Raw genomic sequence first — 14,049 nt, forward strand, 5'->3', positions numbered from 1 at the left:
AACTCTATCTTTTTTTATGACAACATTAAAAGAAAAGAATTGTTTTATTTTTGTCAATGTGTCTCTTAATTACTTTATTTTTTATTTTTTTATTTTGATTCTAATTTTTGGAGCACAATCAGCTCAGTGTCCTTAACCCGAGGGTTTTACCTTGTTCACATTTGTGACTATACCTCAAAGAGGTGGCGTTAGACAAGGGAGGAGGCGGTAATTCAAAAACACCTACCACCTCTCATGTGGGTGCCCCCTAGGTAACACAAGCATTTAGTGAAGGGGGTGATGGGGATACACAACAGGGAACTGGTGATTGAGCTCTCTAGATCGGGTAAACCCAGACAATGATAAAAAATGAGGATGGACTAAGGCCCTCCCACCCCCACAAGCTAAGGCTTGAATGTGGCACCCCATGGTCTAAGTTCTCATGCTAATGGGCTAACCACTTCATTCCCATGTACATGGTGTACCAATGCCCGAATTTATTTTGCTACAAAAAAAATGGAGCCAACTTTTGGCCTTGCCTAAAAGGGTTTTTGTTCATAAAAGTATGCGATTGGTTGCACCCACAATGACCGTGCAGGCAAGGTTGATTTTTGATGGGCACCCTTGTCTTTTAAATCGTAAGGATTTTATAATTTTCATGGTAGTTTAGTGTATTTCTTGCAAGGTACCTGGATTTTTCACCCTGTAGTAAAAATGGATAAAATATCCAGAAAAGGATAAAATTCTTGGCAAAACGCAACCTTGGCTACAACAACATGCAAACTGACACAATGTGTAAATATTGATAACAACTTGTTAGTACTATTTTATTGATAAGCTCATAATGGAAAGTAAAAGGTAGTGGACTTATATTATTAAGTAGAATCCAAAAGGATATTTTCTTTATGTTTTTTGTTGTAATGGGCTCAGTTGGATTCTTTGGTCGGATGAGTGCCACATGGCAAGGGTCTTTGTAAAATAACTTTGTTGTCCCTTCAATTGTTTCTCTTCATCACCTTTTCATGGACATTATAAAAGTTTATTGTTTCTTTATAGTGATTGTATTTACCTTTTCGTACAAACAATTATAAAATTCTCTTGTTTTTTACCAAGAAGGCCATAGAGGAATGGTGGAGAAAACGTGCAAAACCTCTCACTATCAAAAATTTCACCATCACATTAAATGTGATATAACTTTTGTTTGCACTAAATGAAGTGCACTCTTAGGTACAATTAATAATTTCTTATAAATGAAGTACACTCTTAAGCACAAGTTATTATAAACAAGTTGTTCGGAAATATTAATTGAACTCTCTCTCTCTCTCTCTCTCTCTCTCTCTCTCATACACACGCGCACCCACACACACACAAAGAAAATTATTACATCTAAACATATCACATTTATAAATATTTCCTCCCCCCTTATCTTCAACAGGCCATCATGAGTCCTCACCTTGTTTATTGTGATGGTCGGTTTTCAAAACCATGATCGTGTGGACCACACACTAAGGAAGGGAAGGCTTGTTACCAAAAGAAGAAGAAAAAAAAAGCTCTTACCATTCACCATACCCCCCCCCCCCCCCCCCCCCTCTCTAAGGTTACCCACTAGCAGTGCGCCGCCAGTTTGGCCACACATCTCTCCATTATCGTCAGAAGACGAACCCCTCTCTCTCCTACTGCCCGGCTCCACCAATATTCTCTCTCTCTCTCTCTCTCTCTCTCTCTCTCTCTCTCTCTCTCTCTCTCTCTCTCTCTCTCTCTCTCTCTCTCCTACTCTGCCACTGCATCATCCGGCCCGGTAGGCGCATTGGTGCCTCTGTCACACTCTTCGACGGGCCGCCACAGATGTTGTATATCCTCCCTCTCTCTCTTCCAAATATTCTCCCTCTCTCTCTGCTTGTCCACACCCCAGTCCCGACGGGCCTCTATATACCCCCCCCCCCCCCCCCCCCCCCCCCCCCCCTCACCTAACCCTAACTCTAGCTATCTCTCATTCTCTGCTTTAGGAGCGGCCCCACGGGCCTTAGGGCAAGCCACACTCTCCCTCCCTCACTCCCTCTCTCTCTCTCTCTCTCTCTCTCTCTCTATTCTCTACCCATGCCCCTCCCTTATCCCCTCACCACTTGCTCTCCCTCTCTCTTACTCCCATGGTGGGACCTCCCCCCTATTTTCTCGTAGCTCACCCCCCCTCTCTCTCTCTCTCTCTCTCTCTCTCTCTCTCTCTCTCTCTCTCTCTCTCTCTCTTCTACTCTCGTTGACTAATCCCCCCCGTTCCTGGCACACATGCCCCCCCCCCCCGCTCTCTATCGGGCGCTCTTCACCCGGCCCTTGCGGGCACTGTGGACACCACCCATACCCCTCCCCTATCCTCTCATACCCTCGCCTTCCCTCTCCAGCTCTGTGTGCACATGTCGCAGGCAGGCCCCCCATCAACCCCACCCCCCCCCCCTCGGCTCTATGTCGCGCTCACCCTTCTGTAGCCCGAACGCGCACACACTGTACACCTACACACACACCCACACAACACACCCAAGCATAACGCACCCCTCTCTCTCACCCCATTCACCTCACCTCCCCTCCGCCTCTGCGTCGCCACAACATCGCTAAAAAGAAAACAGAATATATATATATATATAGCCACACCCCCCCGTTCCCATGCACGCATTCACACATATACATATACAAATACACACACACACTCATGCGTACACACTCGTACATATATCCACACACCTACGCACTCGTACATATATCCACACACCTACCCACTCGTACATACATACATACACACGCATAAAAGCACACACGGAACTACAAAATACAAAAAAACGGAAGATCCATCGACATCGACACCATCCACACAGAAGAAAGCGGCCCAAAGCACGCAACACCGACAACAAAAAGAACAAAGGCGTCAAAGGCATGCCCCAGCCGACCCCGAAAAAACGTACGTGCTACACCAACGCATCGGTAACACACCATTCGCCGGTAGCACGCAACCACGACACCATTTTTTAATAAACCGTATGTTATCATCATCATTTTTTTAGTTTTCACCCAAGCCTTGTAAAATTTCCAATTTGTAAATTCCCTCTCTATAGGTGATGGTCACAAAGGCCCACCTAGAGGTTTTCATTTTTAATAACTCCCAAGATAAAGCAAGGCTCAACCACACCGGGCCCACCGCCTTGCTTTGTCTCCCCGATTAGCTTACCCTAATCAAATCGGGATTACCCTAATCCAAGCAGCCAACACCTATAAAAGGGCACTGAGAGGTCACATAAGGGGGGAGGCGGGGGGGGGGCAGTTCCTGAGAGGTCAGCACTTGGTAGAGTTTTAGTGGGAAGAATTGACACTATTGGCATCACGGGGAGGGGACTTGTGTGATGGTTTGCTTTGGGAAGTGCACCATGTGAAGGGAGCAACGTCCACCTCTCGACTCCAATGGTTGATGCACACACACCTCTCGACTCCAATGGTCGATGCACACACACATACACATTCTTGGTAGCAAGTTTCACAATCATCGAGTCGTCTTTAGAGAACGCACCAAGTAGATTCACCATCTCTTCTCCCTACCTCTCTATCACCACGGTGTGCCACCTCGCCGAAAGGAAGGTCATTTGTAAATACTGCAAGAAATAAGTCTCCCTCACACCCCCGAGGGTTTTCATCATTTGTCAATCTGTGTGTGTGTGTGTGTGTGTGTGTGTGTGTGTGTGTGTGTGTGTGTGTGTGTGTGTGTGTGTGTGTGTAAGTTTGCGGTGTCCACATCACCGTGGTCTGCGTCCTAGCCGTTCAGAGCTAGGTGGTGCCCCCAGTTCGCTTTATCGTGACCGGCTCGAGGCATGCCATCGGCCCCCGGAGTTTTAGAGGCCGCCGGGGTTCGGGTATCGCTTTGCTCCCGTCATTTGGTGCCCCCACTGAGGAGGGCTTCTAGGAAACCTTCAATTAACAATGTTGAAAGTGACGCACGCCATCAATCATGGATGAATGGCTGAAGGAATTTTCTAACTGGAGGACGGAAGAAGAGGAGACTAAGGAGGCACTAGCCGCCTTCATTGAAGTACTACTGCCAGGCTGCAGTGTTGTCAGTATTCAAGAGATAAATTCTCCATCTCGTGTTGCTCATTCTAACCACAAATTGAGAGCATCGGGTGGGATGTTTATGAAGTGCTATCACTGTTGTCAACCAAAACACACTGTCAATGAGTGCTAGCAACGAAGGCAGCAAAGGGGCTGAAATCGTCTACATCGACATTCATCGCGAAGAAGTCATCCACATCAAAGGAGGAAAGAAAACGGTGAGGCCTCTCTTCCCTAAAGAAACTGTAGTCAAAGTTATAACCTTTACTCCAAAATGGCCTAAAGGGGTTGCTCAAGCCAAAGGTAAGGAAAAGATAAGCCAGACTGGAAACACATGTCCCCGAAGGGAGAAGCATCTGGCCAAACAAGTGCTTCAAACTCAGAGAGCCGGGTCGTACCCAGCTTTCCAAAGAGGAAGCCATCCGAAGCTAAGCGGCGGAAGGTCGCCTACCGATTCACACGACCTATGCGAGTACTACCAGTCCACTTCGACAATCCTGAAGAAGAAGTGGTAAGAAGATTTCCTTGTCCTAAGGAAGAGTGGTTCGGCTATTGCTCTCGCTGTTTTAGAATACGGGTAGAGGGTCTTCCTCCTCTCCTTGTACAACTTATCCTGAAGAAGCTCTCCACCATGGGTGAAACCCAGTGGGATGGAGACGGTGCAGCTGAATGGATTGGAATTCGCGCAACATGCCGACTACGGAAATTATTTGCAATTGCTACTAGCCAAGAGGTTGGGAGTGGTCAGACGCGTCGCCATCACCCCGTACGTGCTGAGCGACGAAGGAAAGGTAGAGCCCATGAAAGGCGACGACCTCCTGTGGATGTGCCGACTCATCAACACTGGCATGATAAGAGTATAAGTAAGTACTCCACCCTCTGGGCATCATAGAAAACGAGCCGACAGCATTCCCGTTCAGATTCTTACAGCATATACATGTTTATCTATGTAGATAGGAAAATCTTCTACCAACAGAAGATCGTGTACCTATTCGGTGCGGCGGTGCTAGGAGAAATCCTTAATTCCCCAAATCCTATCATTCTCCCCATATTGGATTACCACCATTCCTTTAATGTTTCTATATTTATCCTGTTTTAACCTATCCATTCAACTCTGTAAAAAGCCGCTATGAGCCGCTACTGTCATTAAGATTAAAAATAATAATTAATAATAATAATAATAAAGGTTTGTAATTTTCTGAGTCACTACCATGGCAAGTGTTTCTTTTCCCACGTTCAGTGGAAAGAAGGGAGAAGATCTCACCACCGACGTTTTGGATGATTTCAACATTGCTTGTGTCGTTTCCAACAAAGATGACGACGCTTCACGACTTCGAATTTTTCTCTACTTATGAAAGTAGAGACCAAGTCCTGGTAAAATGCAGTGCCCCAGGCTACGAAGAATGCATGGGATGTGTTAAGGGCTGCCTTTGTAAAGAGGTTTGGTGGGGGCACAACCTTGGAGAAGCTATGGCAGCTACTGACGGAATTGAAGCAGAGAGGTCTGCTAGAGTATGCCACCTACGAGTCCAAGTTTGTGGACTTATGGGAGAGATGGGTTGCCTCACAGGAGGATGGCGAAGGAGCGCCTAATTTCCTAAAGAAGGACCATTTCATTGTTGGTCTGTGGTGGTCGCTGCTTAGAGAGAAGGTGAAGGGAAGTTTTCCTGCAACATATGAGTTGGCAGTAGAAGTAGCCCGTTTTAAAGACAAGAAGTTGCGCATGCAAGCAAGAGTAAACGAGTCAGAGGAAACAAGCTCGGCCCAACCAACCCCAATGACTGCAACAGCCAGTAATAGAGCCCAACCGCAAGAGGCATCAGAGGAGCAGCAAGACCTGCTAAGTCGCATCACCACCCAACTAGAGAGTTTATCCGTGCATCTGTTGCAGCAACGGCATGCACCTGTCACGAATCTAGAACAAGGAAGAGGGCAACGAAGGCAGAACCAAGAGTACCACTGCTACAATTGCGGGGAAGACGGCCATGGTTTGTACTACTGCCCACATCCAAGGAGGCAGAATTTCAATAGAGGGGGGAGACAGAATCAAATCTCTCTGCCAAGAGCAAGACCACCACCACCTAGGCAACCAGGGCCAATTCCACCGGTCCAGATCCTTCGACCACCTGTACAACAACAACCACCACCACAACTTCTCATTCCACTACTACCCCCACCACCTGCTGTGAACCAAGCGGTGAGTGTTATTAGCTTGGAGACTAAAGGGAAGGCAAAGGTAGAAGAATCAGTTCGAGAGAAGCACAAAGGGAAAGCAAAGGTAGAAGAAGTGGATGCTATGGGAGTGAAGCATGCCAGGCACAAGGAAGCCTCTCAAAGAGAAGAGAAAATTAAAGGGAAAGGCGAGTCTAGCAAGCAAGAAGCTAAACCGCGACGGAAGATAGACATCGTGGACTTCTCACTAGGTGAGTATGCAAAACCCTATGAATTAGTTCAAGATGTGTTGATGCAGGGCCCGAAGATAACTTGGCCCCAATTACTCCACCTTGCACCAAGAATGAGGAGGCAATGGAAAAAAATGGTGAGTACCAAGAAATAGAGACCAAGGATAGCTGGGGCTATCTCTGGAAGGGATCTTGACGACATCCTACCAACTATGGATTCCCACATCAAGGGGCAACAAATCTCAAACGTCTACATAGATGGTGGTGCGCAAATATGCTTCATGAGTGAAAAACTGATGCACCATCTAGAACTAGAGGTAAGTAGGCCGGCACCTTGTCGAGCTAAAATGGCAAATAATGTAAGAGTGAAATGTGTGGGCATTGTGAATGCGGTCAAAGTAAAAGCATTCAATACATAAGTGGAGATGGACATCTTTGTCATGCCACACAAAGGGGAGGGCTACCCTATCATTCTTGGGAGGCCTTGGCTTATGGCTATGGAAGCTAAACAAGACTGGAGCACCGGAATGATTCAGATGAAGGACGCTAAAGGGAAGTCCATATTCTATGACATGAGGACTGGGAAGCAACGCAACATGATCTTGGAGGCTTCAGAAGATGAGTCCACCAGCGACTATTCGTCTACCTCAGGAGAAGAGACAACCACCACTGACGGGAGCGACAATAACATTGAAGTGATGGGGGTCATTCTTAAAGACCCAAAAAGATTGACACAATTTGAAACACCCCCAACAAACCAAGAGGAACCATCAGGTACGCAGTCCTTAGAGGATGCAGGTAAATTACAAAGGATGCTTTCAAACGAGTTAACCGATGAAGAAAGGAAGGAGTATGTCTCCATTCTAGGTAACTTCACTACCTTGTTCATTGATGGCTATGATAAGATCATAGGAATTACAATAGTGCAACACCACATAAAACTCAAGGAAGGCAGTAAACCCTAGTGCAAAATCTCAGAAGACTTGGAATAATCCAACAAGAGACACTACTTAAAGAAGTGAGAAGTTTGCTACAGGCAGGTTTCATCTACCCTGTCGAAGACTCAGAATGGGTCTCCCCAGTAATAGTCACGCCAAAGAAGAATGGTAAGTGGAGAGTCTGTGTGGACTATAAACCTCTCAATGCAGCCACAAAGAGGGATCACTTTCCCCTCCCATTCCAAGATGAAATTCTCAATGAAGTGGCGGGTCACGAACGATACACAGTGTGCAATGGCTACTCAGGATACTTCCAGATTAGCATTGCGAAAGAAGATCATAAGAAGACAACCTTCATCACACCTTGGGGATACTTTGCTTACAAAGCGATGCCTTTTGGCCTCACTAACGCCCCAGCCACATTTCAACGCTATGTGACCTTTTTTTTCCAACCCTACTTTGGAACATCAACACGGGTTTTCATAGATGATTTTTGCATCTATAGTTCACGAGCCCTTCATTTAAGCAAAGTCTATGATGGCTTAACCAGGATGCAAACCTTGGGTGGCTAGCTCAACGTGGATAAGTGTCACATTGGTGAAAGCAAAGTCACTCTCCTTGGCCATGTAATTTCAGAAAAGGGATTGAGGTTGACCCTAGCAAGATTCAAGCCCTGGTATCTTTGTCATCACCCACCACCGCTAAGAAATTGGTTTCTTTCCTTCAGAAGGTAAGATACTTAAGTAGGTTCATTCACTTGCTATCTCAAGTGGTCCTCCCTCTACAACAAATCACCCAGAGGGATGTCTTCTCATGGAGTGAAGAAAATGAGCAACAATTTACCGAGGTGAAGCAAATCCTAGCTAAGCTTCCCACCATTTCACCCCCTAAGTGGGACGAGCCATTTTATGTGAACCCTAGTGTAGGAAGTGATACACTCAGAGGCATGCTAATGCAAAAGGACCCCCAAACTTCTTTCATGCGTCCTATTTACTTCTCTAGTTGTGTCATGACCTTGTCAGAAAAAGGATTTACCGAAGTAGAACACATGGTTCTGGCATTAATGTTTGCTACCACAAAATTCCGCTCCTATCTTTTGCATAGACCCTTTGTAATCCTGACAATGGAGGAGGTTTTCCCATATGTAATGCGACACATGGATGTCTCATCTAGGATCTCCAAGTGGCTAATTAGATTACAAGAGTTTGACTACACCATGCAAGTAGAAAACTCCACCAGGGCTAGTTTAGCGGGAATTCTCACTCATCGCCACTATGAGAAGAAGCTGAAGGTCAACACGAAAGCAAAGGAAGAAACATCAATGATAGAGAATCCTAGGCTAGAAAGAGCTCACTCTCTTTTCTTTGATGGAGCATACAAAAGAACAGTGGACCAGTCTGCAGCAGCTGGCATAGTCATTTTCAATGAGCAACAAGAAAGAGTATTCTCCATCGGACAGTTATTACACTCCCACTCCAACAATGAAGCAGAATATGCAGCCCTGATTCTTGGGTTGGAACAATGAATTTCACAAGGAATTCAGCACCTAAATGTGTTTGGCCATGCTTTGCTTTTGATAAGGCAGATAAACGGCACTTGGGTTTGAAAAAAATCAGGTTTTACTTGGTCAACTATGCCAACTTAAGGATCTTCTAAGGAAATTTGAAGCAGTGAAACTATTTTATGTCCCCATAGCAAAAAATCAGGAGACAGATGCTCTAGCCAAAGAAAGAGTACAAGAAGTTCCCATAGGAGCAATCAAACTGAAGCTACCCCTCTTTCAAAGTAGTGGTGCTATGCCTGATATCATTAACTTTCTAGATACAGGAGAGTCTGGAAGGTTACACCAAAGGACAGAAACAATGGTTGGTAAGGAAGGCTACTAGATACCGCCTTGTAAACGACCACTTGTATTGTAAGGGCAAGGATCAGATTCTCAGGTGAGTGCCGACCTCCAGTGTGATCACAAAGGTAATTTCAAGTTGCCATGATGGCGTCTGCGACAGTCATTTTGCTCTAGATATCACCAGTAGGAAGATTCTACAAGCAGGATACCCTTGGCCTAGCTTGAACAGGGATGTGCACCATTGGTGTAAAACATGCAAGGCTTGTCAAGTGGCCAGTGATCGCACATTAACCTACAAGCCACAAACTGCTACCATCTCATATGGTCCATTTGAGAAATGGGGAATAGATGCAATTAGTCCTTTACCAAGGGACCAATCAGGTAAACTGTACATCATAGTGGGTGTAGACTACATGACTCGATGGGCAGAAGCAACAGCCACCACCCGCATTACAGCCCAAGAGGTAGCAAAGTTCATTTTTGAGCATATCTGTTGTCGTTTTGGCACTCCTCTAGAGATAATATTAGATAGATAACCAGGTTTCAGAGGCAATCTGGTGGGAGAACTGATGAAAAAGTTAGGCATCACACGCCAACATTCCACACCATACTATCCACAATGCAATGGTATGGTAGAGAAGGTAAATGGAATGATTTGCAAAATCATCACAAAGCAGCTCAACAATCATACAAGAGACTGGGATAAACATCTCATGGAAGCTCTTTGGGCCTACCGAACGATGTTTTGAACATCATTAGGTTTCACCCCTTTCCATCTAGTTTATGGGAAAGAGGCAATTCTACCCATTGAGGTACAGATAGCCAGCTTACGAGTCTTGGCTAGCCAGATACAGCGCCCAATTATAAATCTCTAAAACCACATCCTAGATCTAGAGAGGCTTCAACTAGATAGGGAATAAGCAATCAATCACTATGCAGCACAGGCAGAATGACACTGACTCACCTTCAATTAAGGGCTTAAAGAGAAGGGCCTGGAAAAAGGTATGTTAGTGCTGAGATATGACAACATATTTGACACCAGGAAGGACAATAAATTTCAACCCAGATGAGAAGGACCATTCATTGTCAAAAAGTGCTATGACAACGGTAGCTATAAGCTGATGGAAGCAGATGGGAGAATTCGCAAGACTAGAGTCAATGGATGGAGGCTGCAAAGGTATTTTCTTAGGTTTGATCCAGAGTTCATGCTAGACATTCCAGAAGAGGGAGAACCCTCTAACTCCACAACTAAAGATGCAGTGGAAGGGCTAGAAGCATGAATGCCTCTAGCCAGATGGGAGGGCTAATGATGGTCGGTTTTCGAAACCATGACCGTGAGAACCACACCCTAAGGAAGGGAAGGCTTGTTACCAAAAGAAGAAAAAAAAAAAACAAAAAGAAAAGCTCTTACCATTCACCATACCCCCCCCCCCCCCCCCCCCCCCCTCTAAGGTTAACCACTAGCGGGGCACCGCCAGTTTGGCCACCCATCTCTCCATTATTGCTAGAAGACAAACTCCTCTATCTCCTACTGCCTGGCTCCGTCAATATTCTCTCTCTCTCTCTTACTCTACCGCTGCATCACCGGCCCGGTAGGCGCATTGGTGCCTCTGTCACACCCTCCGGCGGGCCGCCACAAATGTTGTATATCCTCCCTCTCTCTCTTCCAAATATTTTCCCTCTCTCTCTTTGCTTGTCCACACCCCAGCCCCGACGGGCCGCTATACCCCATACCCCCCCCCCCCCCCCCCCCCCCTCACCTAACCCTAACTCTAGCTATCTCTCATTCTCTCCTTTAGGAGCGGCTCCACGAGCCTTAGGGAAAGCCACACTCTCCCTCCCTCTATCTCTCTCACTCTCTCTCTCTATTCTCTATTCTCGACCCATGCCCCTCCCTTATCCCCTCACCACTTGCTCTCACTCTCTCTTAGTCCCATGGTGGGACCTCCCCCCTATTTTCTCTTAGCTCACCCCCCCCCCCCCCCCCCCCCCCCTTCTCTCTCTCTCTCGTTGACTAATTCCCCCCGTTCCCGGCACACAGCCCCCCCCGCTCTCTGTGTCGCGCTCTTCACCCGGCCCTTGCGGGCGCTGTGGACACCACCCATACCCCTCCCCTATTCTCTCATACCCTCGACCCCCCCTCTCCAGCACTCACCCCTCCCCTCTCCCATGCACTCTGTGCGCACATGCCGCAGGCAGGCCCCCCATCAACCCCCCCCCGCTCTCTATCATGCTCACCCTTCTGCATCCTGAACGTGCACACACAGTACACCTACACACACACACACACACACACACACCCGAGCATAACGCACCCCTCTCTCTCACCTCATTCACCTCACCTCCCCTCCGCCTCTGCGTCCCCACAACATCGCTAATATATATATATATATATATATATATATATATATAGCCACACAACCCCCCCGTTCCCACGCACTCATTTGCACATATACATATACAAATACACACAAATACACTCACGCGTACACACTCGTACATATATCCACACACCTACCCACTCGTACATACATACATACACATGCATAAAAGCACACACTGAACTACAAAATACAAAAAAAACGGAAGATCCATTATCGACACCATCCACAAAAGAAAGCGGCCCAAAGCACGCAACACTGACAACAAAAAGAACAAAGGCGCCGAAGGCATGCCCCGGCCGACCCCAAAAAGGCGTACGTACTACACCGACGCACCGGCAACACACCATTCGACGGTATCACGCAACCACGACACCATTTTTCAGTAAACCGTAGGTTATCATCATCATTTTTCAGTTTTCACACAAGCCTTGTAAAATTCCCAATTTGTAAATTCCCTCTCTCTAGGTGATGGTCACAAAGGCCCACCTAGAGGTTTTCATTTTTAATAACTCCCAAGACAAAGCAAGGGTCAACCACACCGGGCCCACCACCTTGCTTTGTCTCCCCGATTAGCTTACCCTAATTAAATCGTGATTACCCTAATCCCGATTACAAGAGAGAAATCTTGCCTTCTTGATAACCTCCCATTGTGTCAGCAGCAGCAGGGGGGGGGGGGGGGGGGGGGGGGGCAGTTCATGAGAGGTCAGTACTTGGTAGAGTTTTAGTGGTAAGAATTGACACTATTGGCATCACAGGGAGGGGACTTGTGTGATTGTTTGCTTTGGAAATTGCACCATGTGAAGGGAGCTACATCCACCTCTCGACTCCAATGGTCGATGCACACACACATACACGTTCTTGGTAGCAAGTTTCACAAGCATCAAGTCGTCTTTAGAGAACGCACCAAGTAGATTCACCATCTCTTTTCCCTACCTCTCTATCACCACCGTGTGCCACCTCGTCGAAAGGAAGGTCATTTGTAAATACTGCAAGAAATAATTCTCTCTCACACCCTCGAGGGTTTTCATCATTTGTCAATCTGTGTGTGTGTGTGTGTGTGTGTGTGTGTGTGTGTGTGTGTGTGTGTGTGTGTGTGTGTGTGTAAGTTTGTGTAAGTTTGTGGTGTTCACATCACCATGTTCTGTGTCCCATTAGGAAAATTTTGAACTCATTTTTGGGCCTTTTAAGAGTGCCACATCATCAAAGTTGTACAAAAGAAAGCAAACCCATAGACCCCTCTAAATATTGCTTAGAACCCCATGATATGACCTATAATTGGAAAGTTCTTGAAAAATGGATTCTAAAGAGCCAACGTCCGAAAAGTTTGGATGACTTCTATGAAAGTTATGCCATTTTTTTTCAATCAGCCAGGTTTTGTTACGGTAATCTAAAATCACCTTTTTCTAGATCTATATGAAGGCAATGTCCGATACATACATGCTATATATCAATAGATAGCAATTTTTAGAGTAGATTCTAAATATCCAACCTCAGACAAGTTTGGATCTTATTTGCAAAAATTTACCGATCCCCACTTTTTAAAAGCTATGCCACATCAACAATTCTTACAAGGCCCATTTTTGAGTCCAAACTTTTCTTAATGTAGCCGCTCAAAGCTAAGTGGTGCCCCCTGTTCGCTTTACCGTGACCGACTCGAGGCGTACCATCGGCCCCCGACGTTTTAGAGGCCATCGGGGTTCGGGTATCGCTTTGCTCCCGTCAATTGCACACACGATGTAATATGTAAGATAACTAGTGGTGCTTGTTGGTTTCAAAAAATCATAAAAAGGAATTTTGCATGGTTACAATCATGATTTTTCTCAAACAACAAAAATTCCATTTTTAGGGGCAAACTTTAGGTAAATTAATTGTAACTCCTGGTAAATACTATTTACCAATTATTGAACAAAATTTTCCACAAAATTTAAAGTTATCAAAACCCTTATTTTTGAGCACTCATTGAACTTGAAGTTGCATACGAAGCTCTACATGGCCTAATAACTTTTCAATGAAAGAACAATAATACTTTGAAAATGCAATCTTGTTAGCTAGTATTCCAAAGCGACCTACTAGTTGGTTTGTCCCACTTCACCTTTGGCGAGATATGGAGATTGAGAGAGAGAGAGAGAGAGAGAGAGAGAGAGAGAGAGAGAGAGAACCAGAGATGACTGTACCTATGTCATTAAAAAGTTATATTTTTCTTCTTCTTTTCCTTCTCTCTTTCAACCTTTGACTTTGTTACTAAATAGAAAGCTCAACACTGAAAAGGGCATAGTATGCATACATGGACGGGCTCTTTATCACTAATTCAATGCCCCGTCTTGCATTGAACAGATTGTGGGACAAATTCTAAGTTGGATCGTTACTATGGTGAAAACTGTACATGAGGGAATAAGCTCTTCTTTAATATATGA

Source organism: Adiantum capillus-veneris, chromosome 13 (assembly GCF_014529385.1).
Source record: "Adiantum capillus-veneris isolate H3 chromosome 13, ASM1452938v2, whole genome shotgun sequence".
In the NCBI taxonomy this organism is placed as follows: Eukaryota; Viridiplantae; Streptophyta; class Polypodiopsida; order Polypodiales; family Pteridaceae; genus Adiantum; species Adiantum capillus-veneris.